The sequence below is a fragment of the Akebia trifoliata genome, chromosome 10, assembly GCF_017979445.1.
Source record: "Akebia trifoliata isolate Shusen 1 chromosome 10, ASM1797944v1, whole genome shotgun sequence".
Lineage (NCBI taxonomy): Eukaryota > Viridiplantae > Streptophyta > Magnoliopsida > Ranunculales > Lardizabalaceae > Akebia > Akebia trifoliata.
In genome coordinates, this window is record NC_141384.1 from 18085695 (window position 1) to 18102765 (window position 17071).

The following is a 17071-nucleotide window of genomic DNA, read 5'->3' on the forward strand; positions in this document are numbered from 1 at the left end:
CTGCTCGGAACCCGTTTTAATATAAGTTTTGTATTTTTTTAGGTTTTTGATAAAAATAAATTCGTTAGTTGGAAAATGTGATTTAATATTCAATGAACTCATATTGAGTTGATGAATATGAGAAAATGGATGTTTTATTGAAGAGATTGAAAATTGTAAAAGTCGAAAAAAAAAGGAAAAAAGGGTATGAAACGGTAAAATGTTAGAGTCACACCTGAGGGGTGATGTCTGCATTTTACGTTGTTGTGTTGTATGCAAGTTGGTGAACGGATATCCAGGGATAATGTTTCTGGTTGCATGTTTATTTACTTTCTATTAGCGCGAGGCGCTCTATTATGTTATTTATTTTAGGCCGGGTGGCCACACTTGCATGGTAGGAAACTGGATATCTATTCTCAACCTTGTATTGTTAATTTCTCTTTTGTTTTCAAATGAAAATAATATATATATATATATGTACCTATTTTGTGAGCTGTTAAAGAGTTTGTGAATGCCTGAAGGGATAGTGCATCATATCATCCGGAGTGGTGTACTATCCTGGGATGTACGGTAGGGACCACCAAACTCATACGTGGTATGGGACGCGTATGAGAGTGGAGTCACAACTAGAATCCGGGTTTATTCCTCTCTATCTTTACCAGTGAACTTGTAATGTAAAGGTGGTCGTATACGAATGGTTTGTATATTTGGGAATTACATGTACGCCTGATAGGCATAGACGAAGATGATTAGTCAGTGATCACTAACAATCTATAGTAGTCGAACGTTCTGACACATCGAAAAGAGACCCATTGCTTACGGTCACGTCAAACGGCCAGCCTGAGCCGGATAAATGGTCAACCAAGCGTGGTAAACAGCGACCAGCCACAAAATCAGGAACTAAAAGTCAGAGAAGAATTGTAACATCATGTCCCGACTGGGAGCGATCCAGTCGTGAATCCCAACTCTCTAATTCCAATACTCCACCATTGTGTATTATGTATCTGTTGCTTATTTTGATATATAAAATGAAATGCATGTTTAATGTTTCCATTTGATCAATTAGATTTGTATAAAAAGAGAATGTTATAGTGAGTAATGCTGATTGATGTGATGTCAGTTTTAAAATGTTTAGTTGTTCATCCCTGGCTATATGTACCAGTTAATCGTAGTTTATTCTGTAAAATTTTGTTTATTTTAAAATGATCCAGTATGTTTATTCGTTCATGTTAGGAGAGGTTATTGGCAGAAATTGTTGCTTCCTTACTGGGTAACCATTGTTACTCACCCTTTCCTTCTCCATTTTTTTAGTTTCAGATCTGAAGCTTGGCGAAACAAGTGTAGAAAACGAATGAGGATCATCTGGTTGGTCAGATAGACAATTAGAGTCCGTCACCTCGTAAGTACTAGGACTATACCCCCTAGTGGTGTCAGTTTCTCCAAGTAGTCCTATGGATTTGTCTTGAGTGTTAGGAATTCTGTTAGAGTGAGGAATTTTGTATAATCCTGTATATAATTTTTCTTCTTCCGCACTCTGATATATCGAACATTATTAGACGTATATAGGCTTCCGCTAGTATTATATTTTGTTTGTTATATGTAGGATTGTATGTCGTTTATCAGGTGCAGGTTGAATCGCCTTGGAATGCTAACATAAACAGAGGAGACCATGCCGAAATTTCGAGGTGCCACCTCGTACCTTGAAATCTGACATGGGGATTTGTGTTAGTGTTCGGCGGGGCGCCACAATTACATTCTCCCCCTAGCAAAAATTCCGTCCTCGAAATTAAAAATTGTACCTTAATCCATGAATAGCTCAAGATATCTTACTTGCATGTGTTTCTCCTTTTCCCATGGCGCTTCATTGATGTTGTAGTGTCTCCACAATACTTTGACTAATGGAATGATGTGAGATCTCAACTTCTTCTCTCATCTATCTAAGATCTGAGTGGGTCTTTCCTCATATGAAATATCCTCGTCAACTTCTAATGATTGAAAATCAACATGTGTGAAAGATCCGATTCATATTTCCTTGACATGAATGTCTAAAAAATATTATGAATATGTCCTAATTGTGGTGGTAATAGCAACCTATAAGCTACCAATCCGATCCTCTCAAAAATCTCAAATGACTCTACGTAATGTGGTTTGAGTTTCTTCTTCATGTCAAATCTAGAGATTTTTTCCTCGATTATATCTTCAAAAATACATTATCTTCTATCTTGAACTCCAAATGTTTCTACCTCTTGTTCACATTGCTTTTGTAGACATGAAATGTTCGCCATGAACCTCAATGCTACATTGTTTGGAGTCGCCACCATTTTTTTTTTAAAATGGGTGTAAATGGGCACCCGAATCAATTTTTTTGAAAATCATTTTTTTCATGACATTGTAGTGACTTTCATGTGTTGGAAAGGGCAAGGTTTACCTAAGATCTAGGTAAGGAAGTCTGATTAGAGGATGGGAAAGTGTTAGGCACCCCATCCTCTCCACTAAAGGTGGTTACCTTACTTGATCATTTTATCTTGTAAAACATTTAAGAAAATCAATACTAAAATGCATGAGAATGCATGATAAGGGTGGTGTGTGCATTGGAGTGAAATGTCCCCTTTACAAAGGGTTTTGATTTCAACATGACATTAAGGGCATTCTATGGAAAACAATGACCCATGTAGTCACATTAAATTTATGAATATGAATGTAGGTTTGAGCTTTTAGAGAGACTCCATGATGGAGTTCCCTTGAGGCCACAACCTTGATGCATGTATGCATGGCTAGAAACTTAGTATTTCACCCCATCAAGAGAGTGACATATTTCTTCATCATTGCCATGCATAGGTGAGTGTGTGCATTGTGTACAATATGATGCAAGAGATTGAGATGAAAATGGGCTTCAACCCCCATTCTTTCGATCGAACCTTAGTCCAGTCTATCAAGATGGGAGAGGGTATACATTTCTAAAAATAAAAGAAAATGAGAGGGTTAGAAGAAGAGAATGCAAACTTTAAAATAAATAGACTACATGTTAAACCCCACATTTTCCTTTGATGAACTTGAACCTTGAAAAATAGACTTGAGAGTTGAGTGAGATGGTTGAGGGTTGAGTTGAAGTTTAAAAGATGAGAGAATGAGTATGAATTTTGGTAGAGTTTTAGGTTGAGAGATAGGGGCTTGAGAGCATGAGTTGCTCATAAAAAATGAGGGTATTTATAGAGTTTTTAGAGAACTTTTGGGGATGAAGTAGTCCAACCCTAAAAATAAAGAAAATGGACATGGGGTTTAGGTTATTTTTTTTTGAATTTTTCATTTGTATAAGGGTAAAGATGACATTTGTGAAGAAATCCTAAAAACATTATTTGATCTTTGATTTTTTGGTAAATAGAGGTGAGAGAACAAAAGTACTTTTGGGATGGTGAATAAGCAAGTGACATGTGTAAAGGTGAAGTGGTAGGTAAAAAGTAGACCTTGGTTCATTTGTAAATAACACATAAAGCAAGGGTGGAAGTATATTTTTGAAATGGATCAATGGGAGAACAAAAATACTTTTGGGAGGGTGAATTGGAGAATGACATGTGTAAAGGTGAAGTGGTAGATGAAAAGTAGACCTTAGTTCATTTGTAAATAACACATAAAGCAAGGGTGGAAGTATATTTTTGAAATGGACCAATGGGAGAACAAAAGTACTTTTGGGAGGGTGAATTGGAGAATGACATGTGTAAAGGTGAAGTGGTAGGTGAAAAGTAGACCTTGGTTCATTTGTAAATAACACATAAAGCAAGGATGAAAGTATAATTTTGAAATGAACTAATGGGAGAACTCCATGTATGTACTTGAAGATTCTCACATTTTGAGGGTATGATTGGAAGTTCTTTCAACTTTATAGATTATTATCAAAGATCAAAGTATCTTTTTGATTTGACTAACCTTTTTGGAAAGGGCATTCTTGGATTTTCACAAGGAAGAGTTGACTCTCCAATTAGATAATGCATTGGGTATTGATGATTTATGAGAGATCAACATGTGTCATCTTTTAGGAGGTGTGAGAGAATGGACTTAGAATGGACTTGGTGTTGGGCTTAGAATAGACTTGGTGTTGGGTTTAGGATATAGACTTGGATTTGGACTTAGAATATGGACTTGGATTTTGGACTTGGGTTAGGTTGGAAAATGGATATATGTTCGGATCAGATCATGGAAGTAAGTAGAATTGGCTTGGATTAGGGACAAGGTATGGGTATGCAAAAATAATATGAGATGATGCATGTATGCATGTATGCATGACTAATGTTACCAAGTGGCAATGCAGGCCCGTTGAGAGGTTCGAGTTCTAAATCGAAATCAATTCAAGGAAATTCGGATTTTTCTAACGGGTTCGTGCAAATTGGGGTGTCTACAACTTTTCTATATGGTCTTGGTTATTTTTAGTTTTTCCCTGATTATTTTGACCTTTTCTGTTATTTCCTCGATCAATTTTAGTCTCATCAAAACTGTGTCTCCAACCTTTGTCCAACATATAGGTGATCTACATGATCTCCCGTACAATGCCTTGAATAGAGCCATGCCTATGCTAGCTTAGTAACTATTATTCTAAGAAAACTCAATTCTGAGTAAGTACGTCTTCCAACTACCTCTAAAATCTAAAACACTTTCTTAAAGCATGTCTTCTATTATCTGAATTACTCTATCTGATTGTCCATCCGTCTAAAGATAAAAGGATGTGCTAAAACTTAACTAAGTACTTAAAGCTGTGTACAGTCTCTTATAAAAGTATGAAATAAATCTGGGGTCTTTGTCTGATACTATGGATGTCGATACGCCATGAATTTTGACTATTTTCGCGATGTAAATCTTGCTTAATTTGTCAATTGTGTATGTAACATTGATTGATTTAAAATGAGCAATCTTTGTCAGTCTATCTACAATTACCCATATTGTATCGAGACTATCACTAGTCCTCAGTAACTTGAAAACAAAGTCCATGGTAATGTCTCCCATTTTCATTTCGCTATCGACAATGGTTGGAATAGACTTGATAGTTGTTGAGGCTTTATTTTGACTTGCTAACAAGTAAAACACTTACTCACAAAATTTGCAACATCCTTCTTCATCCCTTACCATCAAAAGTGTATTCGAAGATCCTTGTACTTCTTCAAACCTCTTGAGTGGATCTAGTACCTCTATCGGTGTGCTTTTCAACTATCCCAAAATTTGAGGTTCATATCGGTGTCTAGTCTTAAAAGATGGGTGAATAAGATGATTAAAATTTCTTTCGATTTATCCAATTTTAACTTGGATTGATAATTTGACTATGTATTCTAAGTCATTCACCTAACCTCGATTTTGCACTCATGTCTCTAACTTGCATTTAATGAAAATGTACTTGAAATAAAAACATTCATTTTGTCATGTCATTTAATGATTCATTTATATAAGATTTGCCTATTCGGCATACATGGTATTTCATGATATTCAAGGCATTCAAGCGTAAATTGTAGAATTATAAAACATGCATGAGACTACAATGGTTCGGTAATGTTCCTACATCTATTCTCACGGCTTATCTTTAGTTTGCAATGCAATTGAGATTTACTTAGAGTCTAAACATTTATTCATGGCATGTCATACATAGTATAATATCTATTCATGGCATGCATTCATCTAAGTATAAATTAATAAAGGCATTTTCACAAACACGAGACAAGTAATTTTATAGTGATTCAACAACGTGCCTACATCCACTCCCAATGTCACCTTTGCAAAGGTCTTGGTGTTCACTAATCAAAGAGGTTTTATGATTCATCATGGATTGTATATAGAATTTTTATACCTAGGCTAAATTCTAAAATCTTAAGGTTGAGAAAGACACATTATCTCAAAATGTTGTGAGTTTTTTGTACCTCGAAAACTCACGAACCTCTACTCTTGTCAAGAATCCTCGATTTTAACAAAAAAATTTATTTTCGAGGACTGAACCAAGTAACTACATACAAGGATTTGGAAATTAAAAACCAAATTAACAAGGACTCACTCAACGCTTAATATTCGTCAGTAGCAATCTTAAGTTCTTTGAGTCCTTGATTGAGCTCACAAGTGTATCTCAACGGTTAGATCTTCTAATTAAGCTTTCAAGTTCGTCACTTCCTTGTGATCACTCATTCCATCTTCTCCATTTGTTCATTGCTCCATGAATGTATCAATGTGTGTGTAAGGAAATGTTTGATGGTTGAAGTGGGATCAAATGAGAGATCAAGATAGGTTGCAGGAAGGCTCACCTAATATTACTCTCATGGAGGTTGCTTGTATTGAGGTTACATTCAACTAAGGCATGATCCTCTAATATTGTAGAGAATGTTCTTTAAGAAGGGAGAATAGAGAACAAAAGTTCTCTAGGGATTGATCCAACCCACAAATGAACTCAAGTGATGAGTTTTATACACATTTGGGGGTTTTTCAAAACCTAACAATGGCACTGGGTTAATTATCGGGGGTGTCGGTAGCTCAACGATAAAAAATATGACCATTGGTGTGTGCTGTTGGCGATCCTGGTAGAACTAGCTGCTTGTTGTCAAGGGCCTTAGACATTTTACCAGGTAACGCTGGTAAAATTACCAAAATGTCATTTTAAGTCATTTTGGCCATGTCTTGCTCCTAGAAGCTCCGATGAACAAATAGTTCGGTGATTTTATAGATCTTACTAAATAGAAGGTCCCCAAACTTTCATCAAGGGGTGGACCATGCCCTAAGTGGGTAAAATTACCAAAATTCCCTTTTAGCCATTTTGGGTCAAATTGATCTATTGGGAAGTCTAGTGATTAAGCGATTCAGGGATTTAGTAGATCTTGCCTATATAAGATCTTCAAATATTCACTAAGGGTGGGTGATGTTCTAAGGGTGGTCAAATTAACAAAATACCCTTTATGACCATTTTAGACTCCCAAAAGTTCTAATGAATGAATGGGTCAAGAAATAAGATTTTCTTACTCATATGAGTCGACTTAACAATCATAATCATCTATATATTGAGGAATAGTCTAAGTGGTCTCATTATCTTTTAGGTTTTGTGCACACACATATGGAGCATTTTGTTGATGTGCTTGAGGTTGGATGGCTTTATCGGAATCTTCACATGTCTTTAAATGTAAACCGATTTGACACTTAACTTAAGTATTTGGATTGACAAAATATGCAACTAACAATCTCCCATTTTGTCTATTATGAGATAAAACCCAATCTACATCAAATAGACTAGGAAATATTTATAGAATGACAATATACTTACACCCGATTAGAATCTTGTAAAAGTATTTAAATTTAAAAACCTAAGATTCCAATTGCTTCGATCCCCCTTAAGTATTGCTCTCCCTAAATGGTTTACTTGTAGAATTCACTAGGACAGTACACACGGGTGGAAATTACATTCTCTCTTTTTTTGTTAGTATTTGACAAATGACATAATCAACTTAATGTTGATACAATATATATACCAATATGCATAGGGGAAAATATAAACATGAAATCAATACATATGACTATCAGAGCACGATACACGGTGGAAACAAATAGAGACATGCCAAAAATAATATAACTGTGGACATGTGATTTTAAACATTCTCCAAACATCTCTCCACTTTGGGGTGTTTTGGAGTCGCCACCATTCAAATTGGTAAAGGGGTGTGAATGGTCACCCGATGTCTCATTTTTTGAAAATTAAATCATTTTTGATGTGATGACTCTCGTAGGATAATGCACGTGGTCCAACCTTTGATTCAAGGTAAGGGGGTCCATTTGTGGAATAGGGAAGGTGTTAGGCACCCTACTCCACCCACACAATGTGGTAACCTCGGATTCGGTTTTCTTAAAATAAAAATAAAATAAAATCGAAGAAAAATTCGATGTGTGCCCTCAAGTGTGAGGGACTTTTAATGTTGGCTTCAACCATTAAGGGCACCCTTATGTAGAAGGGGCCATTTGGTGATTTAACCCATGGTGGTGTGTACAAATGTGTGGGAAAAGGGAGAGTAGAGGAGGGGGTTAGAGGGGATGGTCCTTTTTCGAACCCACCTTGTCCCAATCTTGATCTTCAAGGCTTTTCTTGATGTTCTTCTTTTGAGTGGACTTGGACTTGCTTCCTTGATTTACTTGAGAGAAGGTTAAGATTTGAGAATGGTAAGATGAGTTAAGAATTGATGGTGGTTATGAGGTAGAGTAAGAGTAGAGGGTTGAGAGTGGAGAGTTGAGTTGAGGTGAATTGTGATATTTTTGAGGTATTTTGCTTAATTTTTCATTAGTTGTGGTGAGGAGAGAATGGAGAGGTTTTTATAGAGGTTAGAGAGGTATTTTAAGGGTATAATAGGGTGAGGAATTAGAATAAGGGATAATGACATGGGTTTGAAATAAGAAGGGTATGAAATTTGAGAGGAAATAAAGGTAGTTTAGTAATGAGGGAAATGGGTTGTGTTTTAACCCAAATGGTTGGATCTTACCCAAATCCATTTGGGTAGAGTGTTTGGTGGGGTGAGATGAGTGATGGGTGATGGGTGTAAGAGAGTTGTTTGGAGAATGAGTGTAGAGATGGGTGAAGAGGTAATGTGTTGATTTGAGAGGATGGTGTGTAAGAGGTTGATTGGTTGGATTTGGGCAGCGTAAAGGGATGATAACATGTGGCAAATGGAGAAATGAAGAGATTGGTTGATTGGTGGTGGTGGTTGGGTGATTAGAGAGAAGAGTATGGGGGTGATGGTGGGCGGTATGGGTTGTGGGTGCTTTTGTGGGAGTGTTTTTAAAGGGAAAGTGATGGTTTGATGTGTGGGAGATATGGGTTATGAGTGGGTTGTTAAAGAATGGGGGATAGGTTAGGGTGTATAAGGTATGGGTTGAGTTGTTGGTTGTTGATGATGAGAGGATGGGGAATAGGTTAAGGTGTGTAGGGTATGGGTTGTGGTATTGGTGGTTGCTGATGAGAGGATGGGGAATAGGTTAGGTTAGGGTAGGGTTATGGGTTGCGTTGATTAGATGAGCGCGGTGGCCGGAGCTGATGCCATGTGTCATCTCTTGGTGATTGGTTTGATGTGCTGATGATGGGTTGGATTGGATTTGGGTAGTGGATTGGGCTTTGGGCTTTAGTAGTAGCTTGGGTCGGGTTTTAGGTTGTTGTTTGGGCTTAGGTGGGTAATTGGTTAGGGGATTGACTAATAATGGGAGTGGCCTTGGGCTTTGGGCTTTAGTAGTAAATTGGGTAGGGTTTTAGGTTGTTGTTTGGGCTTAGGTGGGTAATTGGTTAAGGGATTGAATAATAATGGTAGTGGACTTGGGCTTTGGGCTTTAGTAGTAGATTGGGTAGGGTTTTAGGTTGTTGTTTGGGATTAGGTGGGTAATTGGTTAGGGGATTGAATAATAATGGTAGTGGACTTGGGCTTAATAAGAGTGATCGGGCTTGGGTAGAATAGTGTTGGGTTGAATTTAAGGATGTAGGAAGGTGGTGAGGTGTGCGGGTCCATGGGCCACGTGAGTGGCCTCGGATATTTATTAATTGAAAATGCATTGGGTTTTTGTAGGTTTGGGCTTTGGGGTCCGTTCCAAATTTTCAATTTTTGAGGTATTCTGTGTCGAGGGCCCGCTCAAATTCGGGTGTCTACAATAACCATAATGCATAGACATAGCATGATAAATAACATATAAAAATATAATTAAATGAAGCAATGCCGTAACATACATATGTGTGCAAAACAATATGTCAATAAACGCTCAACGCACACGTGACAATTGTAAATGATTTTACTATAGATGCCAAAATAAATGCCAAAATAATTTTACTATTTAAACATTGGCATAACATACTACTAAGCGAATAAAGATAGACAAATAATTACCATAATAGTTGGAGCATGATATTCGTGTGAGGAATTAAGTTCGAAAAGTAGAGATACTTCACACGAGGTAGCTTAACAACACATGAATTGGGTCATGTAACCACGTTTGGCCATTATACTCACCAAATGATGTAAATATGATAAATATGTGTAGAAGAATCAAGTTTAGGAGCTTAATAGACAAACAAAACATGTGAGAAAAAAAAATATTTTTTTATCATATTGCTGCCAAGCGCAGTCGGTGGTTGTCGACCAGAACTCCAACGCTACTGGTGGAGGACAAATTTTTGAAAAAAATGGTTTTTAAATTTTTTTTTTACTATTTTTAATATTTTAATGATTCTAAAAATCAATTTTGTTTGTCCTAACTCTTTCTCAAGAATTTAATTTTTTTTTTAAAGAGTGTGTCAATTTGCAAAAAGAATTACAATCCAAGAAAGATAAAATAAGTAAAAATGAGTTAAAAATTGAGTGGTACTTAAGATGAAACTTAAATGAGGTCTATAAGTCCAAATATACCAAAGAAATCAAATTTCGTGATTGCTCAAGTTTCAACGAATTGGCCACAATGGGCAAAAGTGTTATGAAAAATTTCTTTATAGGAGAATTTTCATCAAAATAAGTTGTAGACACCCCATTTTTGCATCCACCTGATTAATCAACTCGTCAACCCGATTGCAATGATTCCCAATGATGGATGTGCATTCCATTGCTTTATTTTGTTACCAGATATGTTTCAGAAATCTGGATGAGGTATCTCGAACTGACAAAACTTAGAAATCACGATACGCTAGGTAAATACGACCCCAGAAACATAGAAATCATCATCTTGCAAATCAAAAAGAAGCTTCACGATAAAAATCACTAAAAACTATCAAATTACCAAAATACCCCTAACCTCAAAACAACCCTAGAGCCTACGTTACGCTTAGGAAAACTCATTCAAACACATAAAACAACAAATCGAAATCAAATAAATCATTTCGCCAATTTTCACAGAATTTGATAAAATTACGAAAATGCCCCTCTAAAGTTCACGACCATTTCACACAAAAAATTCATAAATAACACAAAATAATATTTCCATTGAATTCCTTACGAAAATCGATTCTAAAACATCCTAGAACATTAAAAACCGACTTAAAACGTGAAAAGTCCTCTCCGGGGGCAAAACGGTAATTTCACAATTTTCATAATTAAAAAATTCGAAATTAATAAATAAAACATTAAATAATTAAAGTGAAACATTAATGAAATTAATTTAAAAATTTGAACCTAAAAAATCGATTAATCGGACTCTCAGGCAAAATTGTTGAGGGTTCGTGAGATATTTCTTTAAGGACCCCTCCATTGGGGGTCCAAAGAATTAAAGAATAATGGAAGGGGGTTCTCCAAAAATTAAAAGTAAATCAAGCAAGACTGAAGTCAAGGTAGTAAAGTCAATTAAGTGAGACTGAAGTCAAAATTAAAGTCAATTAAGCAAGACTGAAGTCAAGATATTAAAAGTCAATCAATTAAGACTAAAGTCAAAACATTAAAAGTCAATCAAATAAGACCAAAAGTCATAATAGAATTCTAATTAAATAATAACTCTATTTAATAGAGTTCTAACTTAAAAACAATTCTACCTAAAACAATTCTAATTAAAACACAATTCTACCTAAAACAAGTCTAACTAAAACACAACTCTAATTAAAAGAACTCTAATTAAATACTAACTCTATCCAAATCAATCCTTAAAAAATTCTATAAATAGAGGTGCTCACACCCTATTTTCGTATCAAATCATAAACCCTAAGAGAAGTAGGTCTAGAAGCTCCCCTAGCCCCCCATAAACCCTAGTTTTGGAGTCCCAACTCCTTACCTAACATCCCTCCTTCAATTTTAGTCTAGAAAACACCTAAAATCCCTCCAAAAACACTCCCAAATCCGCAACAAACTTGAAGAGTTCAAATCCAAAACAAGGAGATACCTTGATCTAGGAGATCCGAAGTCAAATCCGGAGACAAAACGAAGCAATGGAGTACAGTACAAGGAGCTCTTTTTGTCAGATCTGAGGGAACAAAATCCTTGCTATCGGAAAGGTATGTAATTTTTTTATTTTTATCTAGGTTTTTAGCAATGTGATATATTTGAGAAGTTAGTAGAGACCGGCTTTGGCCGGGTGGGGTTGGTGCCTAACACCTTCCAACCCCGTAACATGATCCCCGAATTCAGATTTTTTGTGGTAGATTAGTTCTTTTTATCCATGTTAGAGTCAGTTTGGTTCCTAGACCACAATAACTAGGTGGCGACTCCTAAACCTCAAGAGTCAAATGCGGATCCGCGCACCCCGCGGATCAAGGGCGCTTTCATAAGTCATAACCTCAAGTTTGACTATAAAAACAAGAATGAGTCTCATTACTCAAAATATGACAATAGTGGTTCAAATGTGGTGAACCAACGAGGTTCCATGATGCACACGAGCTTCCCATCAATTTGTAATTGGGAGAAAAGAAACTTGAAATTCCTCAAATTTACCAATAGAAGCATCAAGAGAGGTTTTCACACAAGATGTACAAATTTTGTGAAAAAATCGAAAGTAAAAGAAATTGTCCAACGTGTATATGTTTACTTAGACAATTGTTGACGGGAAGTAGTGAGGCCCCATCATCCAAGTGGACTCATTTTAAGAATAGTGTGAGGATACAAGTATTTAAATTTACCAATAAATAACATATTATTGAAAAAAGACGGATTCCTGGATGGCATGGGCACACTGACTCTAACAATGTGAAAATTTTTTGAAAGAAAAATTCACGAAGATAAGGTCTAAATCTTAGATTTTACTAAAAATCACAAGGTAATAAATGTCTCTAGTTGCCGTGCATTTTACAAATTTACCAATTAAGACCAATTTATGAGTTTTTGGACTCAAGAGTGAAAGTCTCTAGTTACCGTGCATTTTACACACTAGTGTGAGGATCTCCAAAGATTTGACTAATAGATAATCCTTAACTACTGATGGATTTTTTGGCATGAAAGATGGGGACAATGACAAGGAAGGTAGGAATTCAATAAATTGATTATTCTCAAACTCTCCACCATGATTACTTTTGTTCCGTCCAACAATGGACTCTATTTTTATTTGAAGTTACTTAACGACGTTTTTGAATCCATCAAATGTATCCAATTTTTTCTTCAAGAATACAACAAAATAAAATCTGGAGTGGTCATCTACCACTACTAGAAAATGTCTTTCACCTTAGAGAATTTGAACTCTTGTAGGATCCAGAAGATCCATGGGAAGTAATACTTAAGGATTTGAGGTAGTTAGAGTGTTTATCTTTTGTTGGGTACAACGAACTTGTTTACCAATATGACAATTCTTATGAATATTTCTAGTTTTACTACCTAACTTGGACAATCTTTTGACTAATACTTTTTGAAGCACGTCTAAAAGTGTCTTCGATCCGCGTGTACAGATTTTTTTTTCTTTTTGAGAGTCGACATCTAGTTTTATAGTCTAAGAACTGAAAAATGACTATAAATGAACAAGAAATACAAAACTACGAAGAGATTATAGGTACGTAGATTAGATTACGAGATTCAAAGGTGTTAAACACCAATCTCGTTTGACGAAAGTCAGTCTCTATTCCTCTCAAATATTTATATTGTAAAACGTAGTCTAAATTCATAATAAAAATAAATAAATTTCCTTTCCTTTTACCTAGGTGATTACGGCGATGGTTCCCTCAGAAACTAGCGCTGAACATTCCTCATATGAATCTTCTCGCTTTATTTTTATGTTTTAGATCTGCTTCCGATATCTGATATGAGACTTCTTATTCTAAATCTGGATATTTTATGACTACTTGTGGTATTTTTGAGTGTTTTTATGTTGAAAATTAAGGTTCGAGGGTAATGTATTGATTTGGGTTTCAGATTTAGGATTTTGAGAAAGTTTTGGAAAGTTTTTGACTTTTGTTTTTTAGGATTTCTCTAGAGTTTTGTGATAAGATTATGGTTTGATTAGGTCTCTTAGAGATTAAATCTCTTAGAGATAAGGCTTATTTCTTAAAATTAGTTTTCAATTAAGTTTTATTTGACTTACGTAAAATGAGTTTTTTATTTATTTATTTATTTTGAAGAACCCTCCAATGGAGGGTTCTTTATTAAATTATTTTGAATTCTTTGGGATACTTGGTAGAGGGTTCTTTATTAAATTTTAGATGGGCGCCACTAGAATAAATGGACCACCACTTAAAATTTGGCCCATAAACTTTATGAATTGAATTTATTTATTCAAAATTTTTAATTTGATTTATTAAGATTTCACTTTATGTTAACTACTGGGCCTTGCATGTGCGATGCACGTGTAGGCTGTATGATCCAAAATTTAAATAGAAAAATGATGAATGAAATAAAATAGAAATATGCAAAGATATTATATATTGTTCTTGTATAAAAATAACTCTAATAGAGAATTCAGGAATGATGTTAATCAAAATATCATATTTGCTTAATTATTGAAATAAAAAAAAGAAATATTATGTTTATATATATATATGCTTGAAAAAGTGTTTAAAGTTAGAATGAAAAAATAATTTAATAGTTGTTAAAATATAAATTTTAAAAAAGAAAGCGCCTCTTTTATTTTGAAGGTGCTTAAGTAGAATCACACAAATATTTTTTAATATAATAATTGGTGTAAATTTTTTTGTAATTAATTATTTAATATTTAAAAAGAAAATGTAATAATTGTTAAAATTAAATTTTAATTAATTTTTTTTTAAATCACGTCCATATCTTCAATTTTCTTACTTTTAAGGATATTAATATTTAAAATACTTGTAAATATAATAATTATTAAAATTTAATATTTAACTAATTTTTTAAAGAAAAATAAATCCATAATAGCATTAATATTTAAAAATATTTATTAATATAATAATTATTAAAATTTTAAATTTTAGTTATTAAAAATATTTATTACTCTTTTATGTACAAAAGAAAATAGAAGGTTAAAACTTAAGAAGAAAGTTTATACTGTGATTCTTCAAAAGAGATTTGTAGGCATGAGATTACCTTCCAACAAAAACAGAATATCTTGGGGATCCCCTCCAAAGATAGATTCAATTAAATAATCTTCTTGTTTAAGAAATAACGAGTACTTGATTCAAAGGAGCAACTTGTTGACGCCTTTGATCAATCAAACGTAACAGTTTTTTGTCGTCTTACAGAAATCCAAAAATATATGAGAAAAAAAGATTTTCAAATATGATGGTTTTTTGGTAGAATTCGTTAGAAGGATGGAGAAAAAGAAACATAGTCAAATATAGAAAGGAAATGAGGCAACATTTTGGAGAGGAGTCTGTGAGTTGTGACAATTAGTGCCAATATTGATATATTAACAAAAAAAATATTTAAAAATGCACAAACATGAATTGCACATAAAATAATTCTAAAAAACACTCCAATTCTTGTTACTTTTTTTTAACTAATTTAAAAAAAATAAAATGTAATTAATTTTTTAATTAATTATTTGAAGAAACGTGTCTGTGAGCATAAAAAAAAGTTTTTTTAATATAATGATTGTTAAAAAAATATTTTTTAATTAATTTTTTAAGATAAAATGTAAAAAAATTATAATAATAATAAATAATTAAAAAATTATTTTTAAATAATCTTTTTAAAGAAAAACGTAAGTAGATAGAGATTTACAAGAGACATGTCTCTTTAAAGTACTAATAAAAAAATATTTTAAATAATAATTACTAAAAAAATTATTTTTAAAATAATTATTTGAAAAGAAAATGTAAGAAAAATGAATTTTCGTTATTTAGTTTGCAATAGACATGTCTCTTTTAAGCATTAATAAAAAAATATTTTTTAATTTTTTAAAATAATAATTATTAAAATATGACATAATTTTTAGTTTTTTTAACATAAGAAAAACATGGGATAAAATCCTAGTTAGAATTAAAGTCCTACTTGGCATTGATTTAGTGGAATCTAATCTTAATTTGAGTTAATTTATATTATTATTATTATTTTGAAAATAATTAATTTTTAATTAATTAATTTTTAAATATTTATTTATTTTTAATTAATTTTTTAAAAATAAAACGTAATTAAAATTTTAATTATTATTTGTCGCTATAATAATTATTAAAAAGGTGTAAATATAATAATTAATTTTTTAATTAATTATTTGAAGAGACGTATCTTAAAGTGAGTAAAATAGAAAACGTTAAAAATGTGCAAATATAATAATTAATTAATTTAATTAATTATTTGAAGAGATGTGTAGTAAGAAAATATTTTTTAAATAATAATTACTAAAAATATTATTTTTAAACTAATTATTTGAAAAGAAAACGTAAGAAAAATGGATTTACGTTATTTAATTTGAAAGAAACTTGTCTCTTTGAAGTACTAATAGAAAAATATTTTTTAATTTTTTTAAATAATAATTATTTAAATATAACGTAATTTTTAGTTTTTTTAATATAAAAAAAACATGGGTTAAAATCCTAATTGTAGTTAAAGTCCTATTTGGCGTTGATTTAATTGAATAGAATCCTACTTTGAGTTAATTTCTATTATTATTATTATGTTTTTTAAAATTAATTTTTACTTGATTTATTTTTAATTAATTTTAAAAAAATAAAACATAATTAATTTTTTAATTAATTATTTGTTACTATAATAATTGTTAAAAATATGTAAATATAATAATTAATTTTTTAATTTATTATTTGAAGAGACGTGTCTTAAAATAGAAAACGTAAAAAATATGCAAATATAATAATTAATTAATTTAATTAATTATTTGAAGAGACGTGTTTGTGAGCATCAAAAAAAGATTTTTAATGTAATAATTGTTAGAAAAATATTTTTTAATTAATTTTTTAAAGAAAAAATGTAAGAAAATTAATTTGCTTTTTAAAGATAAGGATTAATATTTTAATTATTAGTTTTAAATTTTTTAATTTTAGGATTGAAAAATTATACTTTTACCCTTAAAGAGGACTTTTGAGTTGGAATATCGTTTTTTGACATTTTGGAATTATTTAGAATTAATTTTTCATAAGGAATTCAATTAGAGTTTGAGTTTTTGGCATGAAATAATTGTGGACCCTATAAAGGGTATTTTTGTAATTTTTTTAAATTTTCTAAAAGTTTGACGAAATAATTTATTTTTATTTTCGTTTGTTATTTTTTTTGATCGAAAGGATTTT